Source organism: Phyllostomus discolor, chromosome 1, assembly GCF_004126475.2.
Source record: "Phyllostomus discolor isolate MPI-MPIP mPhyDis1 chromosome 1, mPhyDis1.pri.v3, whole genome shotgun sequence".
NCBI classification, from domain to species: Eukaryota; Metazoa; Chordata; class Mammalia; order Chiroptera; family Phyllostomidae; genus Phyllostomus; species Phyllostomus discolor.
Window position 1 is genome coordinate 20,316,502 of NC_040903.2, and position 20,053 is coordinate 20,336,554.

Below are 20,053 nucleotides of genomic sequence, written 5' to 3' on the forward strand. Positions count from 1 at the left end.
AATTGAAAAGCTGCACAATGGGGAGAATAGCAGGCTCTTGTAAGAAAGCCTAGAGGAAAACCCTGGCATATTCTGCCAGACTAGTCCAAGGCTGCACCCAGAGTTTCTTCCCCCATTTAAAGGGAAAAAAAAAAATCATCCTTCTGGTACTGCAGATGGCTGCTGTGCAATCATCCGTGTGACTTGGCTTCTTCCAGGTTGCAATCTGGCTTTAAGCTGATTTTTGGGCACCCACTCACGGTACCCTCATGGCCATGGTGCCACCACTGCCTCCTACGCTGGGACCTGGGGCTGCTGCCCATGGACAGCTGTGCAGGGCCTCTGCTGTGCATGCTGCAGGGCCCAGTGCCCGCCCATGGCCACGTGGCTTCCACAGTCTGCCTGTCTCACAAAGCACTGGCCTGCACCTCTGCCAGTGGGTCCAAGAGAGTGCACCTCTCCTTTCCCTCAATTTATATAAGCTACTCCTTTAGACCAGGCTGCTGCTCAAACTTCTGGGGCACTTCAGGAGGGCCCAGCCCACCCAACCAATCCTGTCTTTTCCCAGGCTAGACTGAAAGTCTTCACAGAATCACAAGGGAGTAGTAGGAGGGCTTTGCCCTTAAGCGTTCACGCTACCTAGCTTGCGCATGCTCAGTGCAATGGCTTCTTCCCATTGTGTCCTACTGGGATGGAGGGCTCCTGGCCCAAGCCTGGTTGCCCAGGCAATGTTGTGCTGCCCCTGTGGCCTCTCTCCTCCACTCCTGTTCATGCTCAGGGCACTGGCCAGGTTACCAGCAGTGGCCAGGTTTACCAGTAGCAGTTTGGATTATCAAATGCAAGTAAAAAATATCTTAAGTGCATAGAGAAAGGAGAATCCACCATCAAGATGTGGTATGGGGGTAGTTTAATTATTTCAACCAATTGTTGTTATAAGAGGAGTAATTATTTAAGTGTTAAAAATATGCAAGGCCAAGGAATTATTTAAAATATAACAAGGTTATACAGGTAATGCTATGTGATCTGACTTATGAGTGATAAACTATAGATTTCATTGGGAGGTTAATACTCGTTTTATTCCCTTCAGGCTTTCTCTGCAATTTTTCCTGCTTGAGATTTCTCACTGATATAGTTAAGTAAGCATTTAAAGGAATTTTCACTTGGGGTAATTTATCCTTAAAGTTAGACTCGGTATGTGTGCAAAAATTGCCTATCTATTTAGACACTATCAGAAGTGAAGAAATATTTATATTAGCCAGAGGCTAAGCTTCATGAAATCTTTGTTTCAAATGCTTTGTGAGTCGCTATACATTTCTTAACTACTTTCAACTTAAACTATTATACTGTATGTTCAGTATAAAAATGTGTCTTTGATCCTACCAATTCAAATAAAAAAATGTTATATATCAGAGCAAAAAACTTAGTGGCTAGATCATCTGTTAGATTATCTGCAAGTGACAAGGCTATTTGTATGTCCACATTGATTTTACATGTTGAAAAATGAAACACCACATCCTTTCCACTAGTGCAGTTTTAAAAATAAATTTACTCTTTTGATGCCCTTAGTTAAAATATTAATTACCATGGTTTAAAAGTCAGATCTCGAAGAACTATAAAGTGTTAGAACTACAAAAGATTTTTAAAAGCATTGAGTCTACTATATCATTTTTTAAATGTATTTTATACTGGAGTGAATATGCACTTAAGCAGAGAAAAGTAAAGAAAGTAAATTATCTGAAATTGGAAATTGGAAAATTAGATGTAGGAGTCCAAATCTCTACTGGATAGATATAATCTAAGCAAACTTGTAAGACTCATAATATAAATTCTAATATCTAGGCCTATAATTTTAAAACAGTAATTACTTTAAAATATAGTAACTTTTGCTTTCTCAGACTCTTTTCTCTTGCACTTTGCTTTTTTAAAAAATAATTTTAGGTGACTTTCACCTTTATCTAATTTTCTTTTTGCAATATCTCATGGCTTATAATATATTGTCAGCTATTCAGGGTGGAGCAAAAGTAGGTTTACATTTGTGATTATGCAAAACAGAGTAATTTAGTGTTGTTAAACATGAATTATTGTATCATTTTCCATAGGGACAACTGTAAACTTACTTTTGTTCCCCTCTGTATTTAATCTATGGTAATAATATATAAAGACATTTAGTGTCCTAAGATTATAGAATTGTAATTGGTAAACTAAGGAAATAATATAAGCATTCAGATTCCTAGCCCACAAGGTCTTCCTTCAGACAATAGGGAGTGTTATATTAAAACTTTGAGAGTGTAAAGCAATCAAGAAAAGACTTGGAGATTATAGCAAGGGTTACATGTACCATGTCACGATTGGAGAGTATGAGACAGAAACTTTTGGGCATAGAGACTAAATGGCTTCACAATTTTGTAAAGCTCTAATGTTTAACAGTAATTATTCCTACAGATCAGGAATCTGGGTGATGATTCTGTTTTGCGATCAATTTATTAATTTGTTTATCTGTATTGTTTTACTATTCTAAAAGTATTTTATATGTAAAAATATAGGAAAATTCAATTTAGAACATCAAAGCAGACTGCAACAGATGACTAGGATTCCACATGGTATTTAAAATAGCAGGGAAGTCCCTTCCTTGTTAAAGAGGAATTTAATATCAGAAACAAAGCAAATGAAATTTACTGTCTTTCTGGAATATTTGGGTTTCAGAAAAAAAGATTCTTCAAGCAAAATAAACCTCAAACAAAGATACAAGATAATTTTTGTAAAACAAACAAACAGACAAAAAACTTACTCTAAGTTGTTTTCTACTGATTTCTGTATGTGCCGCTGGCTTCAGCCTGTTAATGGCAATGTGTTACTCTACTCATGTCTTCTTCCAATCTGCAGGCTGTGTAGAAATGAAGAAATGACAGCACAGAAACTCTGTTAACATTGTTAACTGAGGTGTACTTCCAACTCTTTTCTTTATGTAATTTAACCTTGATGCTCTCTCTTTTTATATATACATTGTGTAGATTTCAAATCAGAGACTATTTTTTTTTTATGTGGAAGAATTTGGGCCAGAAAAACAGTAATGGTAGATTCAAGCAATGTCCCCTGTTACTGATATTTGTAAGAAGGATTAAAAACTTTATACTACTCAGACTTACCGTGAAATAAAATTAGAATAAAATGTACTAACAAACTGATTAAAAGAACTCACATCCTGGCAATTTCTTTATAAGCATATTGCAGTTATCAGCAGTTCTGGCTCCTGCTTGTACATGAAGCATCCTTGACCATGGCTTTGGTTGTCACAGATTACCCAACTGCGAGAGTGTCGCTGGTGCTGACCAGTTTCAGTATGCTGCTGTTCAAAATTCATATCGGAATCAGCAAGGTCATTGCCTGCATGTCACAGCCTCCCCCACTGAATTTTTTGTTCCGCTTTCCTTCTTCCTCCCTATGAAAACCTCTCCCTGCGCTGAGATGTTAAAATGGTTTTATTAGAACATGAGTCCCCCGTCTTCTCAAGCCACCGGTGCTTGAATAAACCATTTGCTTTCTCACCAGCCGCTGTCTCACAAGTTTCGCTTTCATTGCAGCAGACAGTTGAACTTGGGTTTGATTTCAATTTTATCCCCTCAAATGCAGTAGTTACTCCAGGATGTGCACTAAAACTCATATCTGGATAGCACAGAAAATGAAACAATTAACTTTGTTAATGTCAAAGCCAAACAGAATCCCTCTTACAATGAAAGGACATAGTGGTTTCTTTTATAAATAAAGGGAATTTATTTCCTAGGTAAAAGTTTTAACAGAAATATTGCCTTTTTATTTCCTAAAATACTTTTAGATAATTTTATCAGCCAATGTCACCCCAATAAACTTGATTTAAAAATAAAAAAAAGAAGAAAATCAATAAAAATATAAACCCAACTGTTAGAAATTGATTGAAATACAAATACATGGCTTACATATATCTTAAAAAAAATGCCTGGCACCTTTAAGGGAAATCTGTGTTGATGTTTCCTGTAGAAATAAATGAAACATAATTTTATAAGACTAATTCACCAGAAATGTTAACATCTAGCATCATAAAATTGTGAGAGAGGAAAGAGACAGGATGTACTGACTTTTCTATCTACAGTTATCAGACAGCATAAAAATAGTCCAAACATAACAACTTCAGTCAGGGCCAGTGTCATTGTGTTTCCAGTGAAAGTGAGGCTCTTTGTCTTGATGGTTGCCAAACGGGGAGGTGTGGGGAGTGAGTGAAGAGGTGAGGGGGTGAGGAAGTAGAAATAAGTAGTTACAGAATAGCCATGGTAATGTAAAGCACAGTATGGGAAATGGAGTAGCCAAAGAACTTATGAGCATGACCCATGAATGTGAACAATGATGGGGGTATTACTTGAGGGGGTGGGGAGTACTGGGTGGAGGAAGGGCTAAGGGGGGAAATCAAGACAACTGTAATAGCATAATCAATAAAATATAATTTTAAATGAAAAAAAGTGAAAGTAGGACTCTTTCAGGAATCCCCAAAAAAGCACTTCTCAGACCCATGCACAAGAGATGGTGGTGTGGATAAATTAATATGGGTTAAAGGCCGCCCCTGTGACCCATCCCCATCCATCTGACCACAGGAAAATTCCAGCTGTGTCTTCATCAAGGCCGAAACCAAAGGCCAACAAAGGTTCTGTTTCATATTAAACGTTAGTCATTCGGAGCCCAAGGGTGGCTGCTAAGTGGCCTCCATTCAGGTAGCTTAATGCTGTTCCTACCTATACTGTTGCACCCAAGTTCCTGCCTGGATCCTGAATTAGAGTCCACACAGCTGCTGGCCGCACAGCTGCAAGGGCCACATGGTTATGGGGCAAGAACATACACAAACTCACAGGGTGAACATGGGCCACCAAGAGAGCCCTTCTTTGTTCTCTGTGATTATTGCATTTTACCATGAATCATGTGCACTTTTTGCCCAGCTTTTTGAGGGAAAAATAAGGCTGTGCATTATACATAGTAGTACTAATTACATACCTATATAATTGTTTTCAATTATTTTATTTATGCTTATGCATTAACAGTGTAACTCTAGAAAGTGATAATGATATCTATATGCACAATAATACCCTGGAATTAAAAATGTTCTTGCTTTTGATTATTTCAAAGCCCAAGTTAAACAAAATGCAAAAGCAATCACAGTGGACTTGAAAACCCAACTTGCTGTGATACTGGTTGGCTAACCAGCCAACTGCAACCTCCTGATGTGTCAGTAAACAAGCCCTTTAAGACCTTAATGAAGAAAGGGTAGAAGTCAGGGATTCAGCCAGCCAGTAATGATTTAACACCTACAGGCCTCCATCGCTCAGGTTTGTGATTGGGTCCTAAGATTGTGCAACATTGTCAAGAAGGACTTGATTGTGAAATCCTTTAAAAAACACAGCATCAGCAGTGCTATGGATGGAACTGAGAATGATGAAATTTATCGGGGTGAGGAAAGTGACTTGTCAGAGGACACTGGTAATGTAGGAATTCAAGAAGATGATACTCCTGATACTGAGAGTGACAAAGAGTTCTTGGTCTTCTATGATGCGTAAATATCATAAATCTGTTACGGGGACATAAAATTTCTTGTATCTTGTATTCATTCATGTGTTTTGTAATTCTTGTTACATAATATTTCTTGTAACATATGATGAAAAATAAGTGCTAAAACTCCTTTATAATACAAAAAATCCAAATATTTAAATATAAATAAATAAAAATCAAATTAAAAATTAAAATGAAAAATTGTTTTTTCCTGAAAGTTTGTGCCAAAAATGTGGGTGCACATTACACATAGCAAAATACAGTACATTATCTCAGGCTTGGGAAGGACCAAGAGCTTGTTCAAAATTATAATCATCTCCCCATGCTTTATGGGCTTCCGATGGGTCCACCCCATAGCCAATTGATCCCTTTTCCAGGTTAGACTTACAGGCCTCTATGGCCAATCATCTCCACCTATGCCCCCTCCTAGAGGGAGTCTGCCTCACTCAGCTAGGCCTCTTGAAGAACCAAGGCTGTTGGAAATATGAAAGGCAGGGAAACACTTACTTGCCCAACTACTAAGGCCAGAGTTACAGGATGAGGTTTCCTACCTAAGGCACTGGAGGTGCTAGGCATCCCTTGTACAGGTAGACACAAGGGTGGAAACCTCTCTTGTACAGGTAGACTAATTAAGGCCAGAGCCCATCATAATCACCCATGAGGAATTAAATGAACCCAATTAACAGGTCCTAATCAACACTGACTGTTAGTAAGGTCCCACACCTGAGCAAAATTACAGTGCCATTTTTGGGAAGGTCTCAACACTGGTGTGGGAGGGGTGAGATCCAGCCTCAGGATACTGAAGCCAGCAATGGGGGTCATGTGTCAACCTAGGATCTGGCAACAGCACAGCAGAGCTGAGAAAAATTGGGGATGCTCATATTTTCTCTCAGCTACCCAGTGTCTCCCTCTTTTTTTAAAGATGAAGGTTTTTTTCTCCCTCTTTTACAAGGATGAAAGTTTCTCTCCCTGAAGACAATAGGCAATACCATCTCCATCCATATTGCCTCAAAATATACTTTTAGGGTACATATTTGCCCACTGGCTACAATTTAACTCTGGATTTCTCAAGAATGCTTATAGATCATTGGTTTTATGAAATAAAGTCTGCCTTTAAGATGCAAATATGTGGCCTCCAAGAACCCTTATCTGGGCCATCTTTTGGAATGCAAATTTCTGAGAGATAGATCTTATCAAAAAGAAGAAAGGAAGGATGGAAGGAAGGAAGGAAAGAAGGAAGGAGGGAAGGGAGAGAGAGAAAGGCCTTGGCCATCTGAGAAAATAAATTGAACTTATTTCAGATGTTCAAAATTTGTAAATCAGTGACTTTTGCTGTATGATACCTGCCTAATGAAAGTATGTTTCTCAGAAGTGTGACTATGTTTGCCAAAAAGGTGCTAATGTTTCTAAAAGTTAGAGAATGTGTTTGTCAATATAAGAAATGCCAATTGCTTACTTTTGGGATGTCTAATACAGAATTGAAATTTTTTCCTTTTCACTCTGTTAAAGGGACAAGGATTATCTTTTTGCTTTATATTTTTCTCCCTACCTAATACCTCCAGAAATTGGGAATTGTTCATGAATGAGTTGTACCAATAGATTCCTTTGCATGAATTGAATAAGTACAGTTATCAATTGTAGTTTTACTATCCAAGACTTTGGTTGGTATGTCATGTAGAAGGAAGGCATCCCTGAACTCTGGATGTTACCAGAAAGCCTTAAGGAATTAAGATTCTTTCTTTCTTTCTTTTTCTTTCTTTCTTTCTTTCTTCCTTTCTTCCTAGAAGAATTTATTTGTTTAGTTTTTAATTAATTAATTAATTAATTAGGTTGGTATCACTGATTTTTGATGCTAATAGAAGTCCACTGCAGAAAAAGCATCATATCTTGCCTGGTCATGTGGTTCATGACAGTCTTTCCAGGTAATGAATGAAGGTTGCTTTCATGAGAGATGGCAAAAGAAGGAACCTCAAGACATATTTGGGAACCTCAAAAACTTAAAAGAATTTACCTAAAACTATAGGTATTGCAGGCAAAGCCTGAAACCAACTGTGGTATATCATCTTTGCCTAGAGAAGCTGACTAAAACTCAATCTGAAAATTCTTTGTGAGATTTCAGCAAAGTGGATTTAAAGGGCTTGTATGACAGATTGCTATTCTTGTTCTGTTTATGCAAACAATTAGGCCAAATTAAAATTGGAATTAATGCTGTCTCTTTGATGAAAATGAGGGTGATTTTAGGAAGAAAAATTGTGTTTCAGTGGAAATCATGATGTCCAATTTTCAGTGTTGAGCTACAATACATTTAACTGTCTTGAAGTTTTATTTTCACTGTAGCTAAACTAGTTCCTAAATTCTTCTAGTTTTTTTTTCAACCTTCCAAGCTAATGTTTTATTTTTTTTCTCCCATCTTTGGACTGGGAAGTATTGGGAAATAAAACTTGTTTTAAGGCTATATCTATGTACACCATACAGAATTACCTGAGCACCTGGTGACATTACCAGAGATGTTCAAACTACAGACAAGGATGGTCTGTCAAATTGTCTCCACTTGCTTTTATTCCAGCAAATTCTTACACCTGGAAGTCTTCTCAACTAACAGTTTTGCAGACTGAGAAACTGATTTATAAGTTGATGTGTTCATTAACCTTTGTGTTCTTTCTTCTGTTTTAATAAGATATATGGTCATGACCTTATTTATCTGTTTGCTTTCTTACACAGTATAGGCCTCACCTTAGAAGCCCATCTGCATCACCACCCCCTGAAATGAGACTCAATAGTTTGGCTGGGTTGACTTGTCGGGGCTAGATGGTTGAGTTGGTGAAACATTAGAAGGTCTATTGGCTTCCTTTGAAACTGCTTTCCCTTTTCTGCTCTAATGGTTCAGACGGAAAATGCTCACAATTCTTCAGAGGGTAGGTGAAATCTTGCAATGTTCTCATCAGCATAATTTGAGTTATATATGGTAAACAAGAGGGCTTTGTATAGGTGTGACATCCTTTTTCCAGAAAAGCCACTTCTCCAACATAATCTGGGACACTATAGAGTTAGTCCCTCCTTCTGTCACCTGGTTCTTACCTCTCACCAGACCTTCAGCTGCTATATTTCTCCTCATTTTGGGGCTATGACTTCTAACCTTCTTGCCAAATCTTTCAAATTTGAATACAACAAGGATGCCAACTTGTCCAGCAGTGCCATCCTATAGACAGTGCCACCCTCCATACATCACACGTACTGCCTCCTAGAGAGAGCCAACTGACCTGGACTTTGCAAAATCCCTCATCCTGTACGAAGACTCCCTTTCCTTTCTGCTCTTCTTTTCCTTTAGCAGATAGACTCTTTGTGCTTGAGCACAGGCAAGACTATGCCCCTTTGACAACAAGAAACAGCTACAGAAGGTGAAACCTTCATCCATTTACTCTTGTAAGATTACAAGCCTCTGATCTTCAGGGGAGAATGTTACTGTAGGCCAGGGTTGTCAAATTCATTTTCACCGGGGGCCACATCAGCCTCGTAGTTGCCTTCAAAGGGCTGAATATAAGTCTAGGACTGTATAAATGTAACTACTCCTTAATTGGAGTCAAAGAGCTCGGTGTTGCTGCGGGATAGAAACAAGGTGCTGGGCTGGATAAAACAAGGTGGAGGGCAGGGTTTGGCCTGCGGGCCTTGTGTTTGCCACCTGTGCTGTAGACAGTTAGCTAATTATCTAAAAGAAAGGGTGAAAAGGGAATTTGACATTGAATTTAATAAACTTGGGAGCATAAGCCTGTTTGCTTAGCCAAGAAGCTACAGCTTCACACTCGATCATTTGCTCAGTGACCTGCAGTTGCCCTTTATGTTCGTGCATTATCTCTCTCCTGAGAGCACACACAGCCATGTTCTAGCAACCGTGTGGCCTTGTAGCAGACTGCATGAGCGCTGAAGGACTAAGCTCTAATATGAAGCAGCAACTCCAGACACTAGCTTTTCTTTTGGCATTGCTAAAGATAAGGTAGGGCTTTTTCCATGTCGGGACAGAAGGAATTGGGACACAGCAGCTGACTTCCACCTGAATAAATCTTGCCACACCACAATCTCCTGTGCTTGGATCCGTGAAATGCTTTTCTCATGATCCCATGGAGGAGCCTGATTTCTACCAGCAACAATGGTATTTGTTAAATAAGAAGCGTTTTTGATTTTTAATTTGTCTAGCCACTTTCAACTTCCTCTGCTTTCTGTGAAATGCTGCTTTAAGAATTTGCCTTCCTAGGAAGAGATATGTAGCATTTAGATAATGTATCTATGTAGCATAGATATCTCTATGATTTAATATCTCATTTTAAAAGAGAGTGTGCCAGTAATCAATAGAAGTATATGCCTGGAGTAATCTGATTGTATCAAGTTGAGCACCTCAGAGTTCCAGTATACTCACAATCAGTCACCTGCGTGTGTTGTGATGGCTAAAATATATTAATACTTTTCCTCCCAAATCCTGAATTCTTCTGGCTGAGGTGATCACCAAATTAACAGAGACAGATTAATGAGAGAATATCAAAGTTTAATTCATGTGCATGGGGAAATCATACAGACATGATAAATCCATAACAATTCTGAAACAGTAAAACAATGTTGTATAAAACATTTGGACAAAGGAGAAAGGGGGCAATGGAGTATTCTAATACTCCATTAACAGGCAGTTGAGGAAGAATGGAATACACATGGCAGAAAAGTCCTTGCTAGGTGGCTCAGGAGCAATGGAACACAGAGGGTATCCAGATACCAGGCGCCTGCCTGGAGGCCTTGTTTACTATACTTAATTCTAACTTGGCTAAGCTGCATCCCAAGATGTACTTCTTGAAGCAGGTTCCTCTGAATTCCTTAGCAGAGGAGCGGGGGAGGGGGGGACAGACATAAAATTTCCTTCTGAGTATTTTTTTTAATTAACAACTTAAAATCAATATCCCAAAAACCAATTTCAGGATAGCAGAATTTTGGTCCCTTCAGTATCTTGATTCTAGAACAGGTTGGTGGGACACCTGGTCGAGAAGCATGGTGGGCAATGAGGAAATAGGTTTTTGCTGGATGCAATAAAATAAAATATTACATTATTTTTTACTGTGCATATATTTATAAGAAAGGTAAGCTATATCCCAAATGTGTATTATATATATACACACACACAGATATTTGCTTTCTTAAATAAAAATTTAAATTATAGTGTGAACCAGGAGCACATTTACAACTTTTGCACCAGAACATGATACGATGATCACGAAACAGATAGGTAGTATATTAAACTCCACATTTACACACAGCTCAGTGAGATTTTAATCAAATGTGTGGGAATCAGAAGAGAATGGTGAGGTGAATATAGAGCAAAGGTAGAATTACACAGAAGAAAGTGGTTATAAGGTAAAGGGGGGTGAGAAAACAAAATCTCCTTTTGTTGCTCAGCATGAAGTTCTGCATTATAATCCATGGAATAGAAATACAGAAAACCAACTTTTAGAAGGATAATTTGTGAAATACTTATATGTTTGAGCTTGCTTAGGAATACAAAAAGCTAATGCGATTATTATAATTATCATTAATCTGAAGTAGTTTTCATTTGGGAAAATTTTTAGATGCTTTGAGACATCAAAATATATCTGTACATGACTATGACACAAATTATGTGAGTCACAGAGGGAAATTCTGTTTGGACAAATATAAGAAAGGGAGATTTGACATTTTCTTGCTTTGCAGCCCAGACTTTCTTTTTAGAATAGAACTCCCATCAATGAGAAAAATATGTTTCAACATACTTAAATTTAAAGAATATTAATCATCTGGTTTTACACTTTCAATCCCTGATTAGAAAGATTACTTTGGAGGGGGCGGGGAATAAGTCTTACATTTTTACTAAAAACAATTTTTTTGAAATTGTACTTCCAGTCTGGCAACCTTATAGACACTTTGATTCAAATATTGTCCAGTTTTTCAGTATCGATCACAAAATATCTAAGATCGGGAACTGTAAATTTCTCATTTTTAATATTCAATTATTTTTACTTTTATAATTTCCCTTTTAGACATCTAAAACTCAATGCTTAGTGAATTCTTTCACAGGCTCCAACTGCATAGTACACAGCTAAGCTTCATTGGATACGTAATACTTCCTTCTTGATTGATTAAAAGGAAGGAATGCCAAGTTTTAAGCAAATGCTAATGGAAATATAAATATTTTAGATAATTAGATTACCCTCATAAAATTATGCACATATGAATCGAATATACGAAATGAAATTGAAACAATTTTAGTGCACATATTTTACTGAACACAGAATTTTTAATATATTTTGACCCCATAAAGAATAAAAATATTATCTTCCCAGAAAGTCAGATATATTATTGAGTATTTCATGTAATACAGGATGGGACAAAAGTAGGTTTACAGTTCTTGGTATAAAAATTAATACCATAATTAATAAATAATAATACCAGAATAAACTCTGTGATTTGCATACTCACAACTATAAACCTAATTTTGCCCAACCTGTATGCTGCCTGAGAAGAGGTAAAAATCATCTAACATTGGTAAACATTGGCAAAGGCAGGAATAACAGCTTGTGCTAATGCAAATTGGCCAGAGTTTGTTGATATAGATGAACACAGACAGATGGTTTTCAGAAAGCAGTATCATCATTGGTTTCTTATTTAACAGAACTGAAGGACTTTATATTTATGATGGCATACAAGAATCATGAAATAAAGTTGCTCAATTTTCTTTCATCACTCTTCACCATCGAGTAGCACAGTTACTATTAGAGTGACTACTAGGGATTTGCATGACACATTATATTTCGAAACTTGTCCATTCTATGTTATCTTACCTACAATAATTATGCACTGTAGTTTTTTACCCTTACAGTGAAGTGTGGTTACTCTTAGTTTTAAAAAGTCCTAAATCTATATCCTTATGGGAAAATGAAAAAAAAAGGAGGGAACTCCATTATTTGAAGTTTTTGAGAGCAATAATAGTGTCATGCAATTGTCCGGATGGTCATGAAATTAAGCATGGCCAGCTAGTTAGAAATAAGAAGCACTTGCTGGGAACAGAGGTCAGTAGGACAGTCAGAACACATTTCCAAAGACAGCAGGGGAAGGGACTATAAAGAGCTGCAGTAGAAACCCAAGAGATATGACCTAAAAGAGAGGATGGAACAGTGAAATAGGAAGATAGACACAATGGTAGTTCTGAGAAAGGCAGTTTTACCCTGAGCTGACTTTTAACTATTGCCTTGCATGAAAATAACAGATATGATCTGTGGCAATTATAATGTAAAATATTTGGTAAATATACAATTAACATTCTTCAGATAACTTTTAAAATTCTAGTTTAAGGTAGAAGTATCTAGACTCCCACTAGGTCTGTAAGAGATCATTGCTATTCATAAAATTTAAAAAAAAATAATTTAGATGCACTTCCCAAAACTAACTAGAAGTATCCTTTCTGTAGTTTACTAGGGTCAGCTCCAAGGAATGACACACTTGTAAACTGAAAAAAAAATGCTTTTACATTATTAAATTCATTTCATTATATTGATTTAATGTCAAGGATAATAAACATGCAAATTAAACTTCTAGCTGTTATTTAGGCAATAATATAGGTCTGGGTAGGTATACTCCTCTGCCTGAAGGGTAATCACAGTAACTAAACTGATCCTCAACCAAAATAAATATGCGGAAGATCATCTGGGTGTGATTACTTTTTATTTATAAAGATTTTAATCAAGATGAAACTACACTACTGAGTGTAACTAAAATCGCATTATGTCACAATTTACTTAAGGTGATTTAAGAGTCCTTACATTTTAAAAATCTAAATATAATCTAATTCAATATTAAAACTCTGATTTTCAACAGAAGCTGTTTTAGAGCATATTAAAAGGATTAGAAATATTATAATTACCCATTACAAGCCTGCTCTGGTTTTATTTTCTTGGGAAAATTGGTAACACATAATATGTCTGCATATAACATCTCTAGAAGATCATTCTAAATATGCCATATTTAAAATCACCCAATCTTAGTTTCATTATCAATGGACTAGTGAAATTAGAACTATATCCTCATTTTTCAAGTAATGAATCATCTATTTTTATAGTAATTAAATTTAATATTGTTTTACCATCCATTTCCCAAAACTCTTACTTTTTCTATTTTTTTTTCTCTCAAATCCAGAGTAGCTTCATAGATGCCCAAGGAGGAAATTTATGAGTGATATCTGTGGACAGTTATTCTTATTCTTTTTATTAAATTAAAAGACAATTTTTAAAAACAATAGCTCCAAATCTTATTAATATTTGAATGTCTTCTCAATACCTTGGACAGAAAAAGCTATATATTTTTTCTGTCCAAGGTATTGAGCTATACCTTGAGCTATATATTTTTTCTGTTCTCTAAAAACTTATTTTTGAGTTCCCTTTGTAACATATCCTATTGATTGACAAAAAAGCAGGTTATATATGACAGGGAATTTGCAAAGAAATAAAAGATAACCTTTACCCTTCATTCTTTTTCAAAAATATATTAATGACAGGAAGATGATAAAAATGCATATGTAGTATTAACAAGCAGTGTTCAAACCCTGATTCTACTGCTGACAATAATTTTATTATCTCTTTAAAGGGGAAGTTACATGTGGCAGATTTTACATGTGACCATATATACCAGTACTTTAAAAGTCTTCCCATTAAGAGGTAGACACAGTGTTTTTTCCCTTGAAGGCTGACCTGCCTATGTTTGCTTCCACCAGTAAAATATGGGTAGATTAATTCTATGTGAATTGTGAGGCTAGGTCATAAAAGGCCATGTACCTGCTTACTGGAATACTTACTCTTGGAGCATTCAGCTGCCATGTAATAAGCCCAGCAACATTTATGCTTGCATGCTATGATGAAGTCTGAGGTACAGTAAGAGGACTCATTCAGACATTCTTGGTCAACAGTTTTGAGCTCAGCTTTTAAGTGATCCCATCTCGGGTGGAATAGTATAAGTTAAGACAACTGAACATCCAACAGACAAACAATTCAATTAAAAAATGGGCAGAGGACCTGAACAGGCACTTCTCCCAAGAAAACATACAAATGGCTAACAGATATGTGAAAAGATGCTCAACTTCACTAGCCACTAGGGGAATGCAAATCAGAAAAACAGTGAGGTATCAATTCATAGCTGTCTGAATGGCTATCATCAACAAGACAAGCACTGGAGAGATTGTGAAGAAAAAGAACCCTCATTTGCTGCTGGTGGGAATGTAAACTGGTTCGGCCACTATGGAAAATAGTATGAGGGATCTTCAAAATAATAAAAATAGAGTTACCATATTACCCATCCACTCCTCTTTTCAGTATTTACTGCCCAAATTTGGAAACATTTATACACAAAGATATATGCCCATGTTCATTATAGCATTATTCACAGTAGCCAATATATGGAGACAACCAAAATTCCTTCAACAGATGATTGGATAAACATGTGGTATTTATATATGATGTAATGTCACTCAGCCATACATAAATTTGCAACAACATTGATTAATCTTGAGAATATCATGCTAAGCAAAATAAATCAGAAAAAGTCAAGAACCAAATCATTTCACTCATATGTGGACTATAAAACGGAAAGCAACAAATGAACAAAAAAGAGAAACAAACAAAAAACTCCTCATAGACAAACAGTATGGTGGTTAGCAGATGGAAGGAGGTTGTGAGGGGGTAGTCAAGGGCAAAGGGGGTCAAATGCATGGTGATGAGAGGAGATATGACACTGGGCGGTGGGTACACAATGTAATACACAGAGGACATATGATAGGATTGTGCACTTGAAACCTATATAGTTTCATTAAACAATGTCACCTCAATATTTATTAAAAACCTCCAGATTGTGCTGGCTGGCATAGCTCAGTGGATTGAGCATGGGCTGCGAACCAAAGCGTCGCAGGTTCGATTCCCAGTCAGGGTACGTGCCTGGGTTGCAGGCCATGACTCCCAACAACCTCACATTGATGTTTCTCTCTCTCTCTCTTTCTCCCACCCTTCCCTCTCTAAAAAATAAATAAATAAAATCTTTAAAAAAAGCCTCCAGATTATTCTATTTCCTCATATTCAACTCAACCCTAGATACCCACAACTTTCCAGATATTGCAAAATACAGTATAGTCATTACTGTGTTCAAATTCTTAATTTTAAAAAATTGTAATAATAATAAAATGGTGTTTTATGTCACTAAGTGTGAAGAGTATGTTATGCATCAATAGATAACAGAAATAATAGCAAATAAAAATGTTTTATTTCTCCACAATTTATCAAATTTGTCCTGAAAGGAAAAAAGAAAATGTGACATTATGGAAACCTGAGTGCCATTTAATAATTGTGCTCTTTAGCAATGATTAACTATGAAAACATAGATAATATTCTCATATCATGAGATTTTATGGAAGATTAAATGAAATGACACAATTAAAGTATCTAACACAAGCATGTGTTAAGAGAAACTGTGAGGTTTTTTTACTTATTATAAAATATATTTTACTCTTCCTTTTTAAAGAAATAGCATTGCTCCATGAGAGATGTTTAAACTATATAAATTAGAACTAAATAATTAGTGCATGGAAGTCAAAATTTCACTGAGCAGGAAGTATCTATACAGCGCTATAGAGAAAAAATAAAAATTTCAATTCAGTTTAACAAATAGGTGGCTACATAATAGGGAAGAATATATAGTTTGGGATGCAAAAGTGAATAAAAAGCCCCTTTTCTGGTCCCCATGAAAGTGATAGTATTACAAACAGTTTATCACATGTTGAATGTTAAAGAGAAGTCCACATTGCTATGGAAATATATAACAGCAAAAATTATGCTAGTCTGAGATCACAAAAGGCCTTCTTGAAAAATTAGTAATTGAGTTGATTTGGAAGGTGAATAGATGATAACAAACATATGTATTGGAAGAGTGTTCCAAGAAGAAGACAGAACAAGGGGGAAAGCCCTGAAGAGAGAGAATGTGGAGTAGCTTAGAGAAATTGAGAGAGGACTACTGTCCCTGGGTCATGTTGACCAGTAAAGGCATGTGATGGGAGAGGGAGATAGAGGCCACGTGATAAAAGGCATTTAATATGGGAAGTTCTCTTCGGGGCAATGGGAAGTCATTAGGAAAGGTGGTGAGTAAGCAAATGACTTCAGACTTTTGTTTTACAGTATTAGCTAAAAGGATTAATACTATTCTCTAGGGTAGAAATCTTGGTAATCATCATACTTTTTTTTTTCTTTTTGATGTTCTTCATGTGGTCTCATTCAAAAAATTGCTCTTCTACAATTGCACAATAGACATAGAATATTGGTGTTATGACTCATGCTCTTAAGCCCCAACTAAGAGCTTAAAAAGTATAAAACCGTTTTATCACACACATTTCAACTAGTCACACTATTTATATATTTTTGTCATGTTTCTTCTTATATGTATCAAAACTCATACTGAACAATGAGTTCTGTGTTGCAAAAGAGGGTTTCTTTTTCACACCTGTATGTAGTCTTTGCCCACATATTAAATGAAAATGAGCACAAGTGCTACCAGTCACACTTTTTAAATGTATTACCATATTGTTTTATGATTTTAAATAAAAACTTAATAGAATGTGAGATAAGCCTGTACTCTAAAACTGTGTCATGAATATAGCAGGGACTCCATGAGAATATTATATTCAAAGAGATAATGGTCATGATTTTTTAAAAAGTAGTGTATAAGTTCACATGACAATTACATTAAAAAAGAAAACATTCAATTAAAAACATATGTTACGGTACAAGTTCTCATACTGCTTTCAGTTGCATCTGAAAGCTTCTCAGTCTCGAGTGTTACCTAGTGAAAGCTCACCTATTGGATGTCAGCACTACTGCAGACTTCACATAAATCTTACTTCTTTGTTTCATAATAGGTGCCTCCTGGACCCACAAAATAATAAATAGCCATTGTATATCCAGGGTGCTGATATTCTACCTATCTCTTTCTGACCCCATCCCTAGAACTTATTTATACTCCTGGTACACTTCCCATGAGTACAATATTTCTTCCTGAAAATAAAACAACAGTAGCAAAAAACAAACAAACAAAAAAACACCCACTTACTCCTTACTCTCCTGGCTCTGTTCCCTCTCTCATCAATTGAATTGGCTCGTTGTTGGTTCATAAGACCCTGATAAACTAACACAGCACTTGGAACTACGATATGAGACTGTTCTCCACAGTGCCTGTTGCCAGTTATCTTCTTCCATCTTCTGTTTTACCTTATTCTGACATTATCTTTTCTTTTCAGCACACTTACTACTAAACTCCACTAGAATTAGTGCAGAAGCTATAAATAACATAAACATATTAGCTATGTGACTTCAATGAATGTTAAGTACATTCTGAATGTATAAATATTGGCATATAGTACAGCATCCAAGGACACACTCTTACGGGAAGATTAAAATACCTTTGATATGTGAGAACTTGTTATGAAAATTAAATCCTCCACCTACATGAAAAAGTAACATTTACCAGAAAATATTCAAGTTGTTTCCTCAAAGGAATGTCTTATACTACTATCATGAGAGTTGGATGTCAGGAGCTATTTAATTATCTCATACTTTTAGTCAGAATTATATCCTTTGCTGAGGGAGTAGAAATTAAGGTCTTAAGTCTGGATATAAATCTGAAAATAAAAGGTCAAGTCAGCAATAAGAGATTGTACATATAACTGAAAATATTATATAGTTTAAAAATTACATTGTTTTAGACTTGGCTTTATATCCAATTAATTTTGCTGTATTCTGGGTCATTTTATATCAATAAATGAAAAAAGTGTTTTTCAAATGCTGAAGTTTTAAGGAGTATTAGAACTCTGGGCTCTTGTTTAAAAAGAAAAATGTATCTTTCTAAGTAATTTTGCACTTTTTAAAAGATAATAATTGGGAATGAACATCCTTTGTATTTAGGTAAGTGCCATTCAATACACTTATAAATGATGGCATTAATAATATAAAAATAATAAAAACCTGAGTGATTGGGGAAATAAGGTGGCAAAAGGTTAGCAGTAATTTGTGCATTAAAATCAAAAGATGACAGTTGGGTAAAACAAAAAAAGTCATGTATTTTGTCTGTCTAGGGAAATTATATAATCTAGTTCTTTTTTAAAGCATTATGTGCACCTAATATATCATGGATGTTTCTGAACTAACAGATTATTTTCATAAAATGAATATGAGGTTTTATATTGATCTTAGTACTGTTAATTATTTAACCATAGAGTAATGTTTTAAATTTAAAAATGTAGAACATAGAAAAATGTATTTGCTTGTCTGCCAGAGAGTTTTCTTGGAGAAGAAAATACCTGGGGAAGCCAATTTGTTATAGAAGCTGAGACCTGAGGTCACGATTTGGAAGGAGAAAGCAAACAACCTTCCTGAATTTTTCTGCATAAAAAATAAACATAGAAGTTCCTCTTCTGGAATGGCTATGTAAAGAACTCTTTGTATCTGCTCCTTTATGAAACCGGTGAAAATTATAGAACAGCCAGCCATCTAGGTTTCTTGAAATGGTCATAATAGTATTAGAAAATGAAGAAACATTTGTTGATGAAAACCTACTAAAATTCAGTAAGAGTGAAAGTCTTTTACATTTGAACCATTATTCATTCTTACGTCTCTTTCTCTCCACCTATTTTGACAAATACTCCACTTAAGATGGATACAGTCAACAACACAGGACTTCTGCTAGGTCTCAGTTCAGGGCTTTGGCATATTTCTCGGAGAAAGAGGACATCAGAATTTCTCATCCAATCCCCCACATACCTGCTCCTGAGATTAAGCTCCTAGCAAGTGTGGCCAAGAAGACAGAGTTCATTTTTTTCTACCAGGCCCACTCATGCGGGCCTCTACCTTGGATTGAGCACACTGAGCCTTAATTGTTTTCAATTCAGCTTGTTTTAAGGCACAGTTCTGATACAATGAGAAGCAAGCTGAGAATCTCAGAGACTAGACCCACAACTGCCCAGTGCCCAGCTCCCAAAGCAGGATGTCATTCAAGGGAAGCATGTTACTGGTCTCCACCCTGAGCAACAGAGCTAACGTTCAGAGGTTTTACCAATAAGGAGAAACAGCTAATACGACACAGAGCTCCAACATATTTTCTTCCCAAGGAAATAGTTTGGGGAAGTTCCAGTATAAGAGCATTCTCAAAAACAATGAAGGTGTGGTAAAAAGCAAATAGGGAGAAATACTTCATTAAATATATAAACTGAGTCTCAGGTCAGCTAATTTACCAGAGCAAATCAAGGAAAGAGTCAAAGAAGAATAGTCCTCCTAGAGTCAATACAAATCCCTGACAATGATCTCAATAACTGCTAACCCTGCAAAGGACCCCAAATTAAATGAGTTTGGTATTTGAAGCAGTGTATGACCCTGGGCATGGTTTAAAATGATGGAACAGTCAGTGAGCAATTAGG

At 36.1% G+C, this 20,053-nt stretch overlaps 1 non-coding gene across 1 annotated transcript; it reads right to left on the reverse strand.

The window, feature by feature from the left end:
* Positions 1–17,010: 17,010 nt before the first annotated feature.
* LOC114493718 lies at positions 17,011–17,137 on the reverse strand. Its single transcript, XR_003684320.1, has one exon. It is a non-coding gene; the product is annotated as a small nucleolar RNA SNORA40 (small nucleolar RNA).
* Between the last annotated feature and the right edge of the window lie 2,916 nt (positions 17,138–20,053).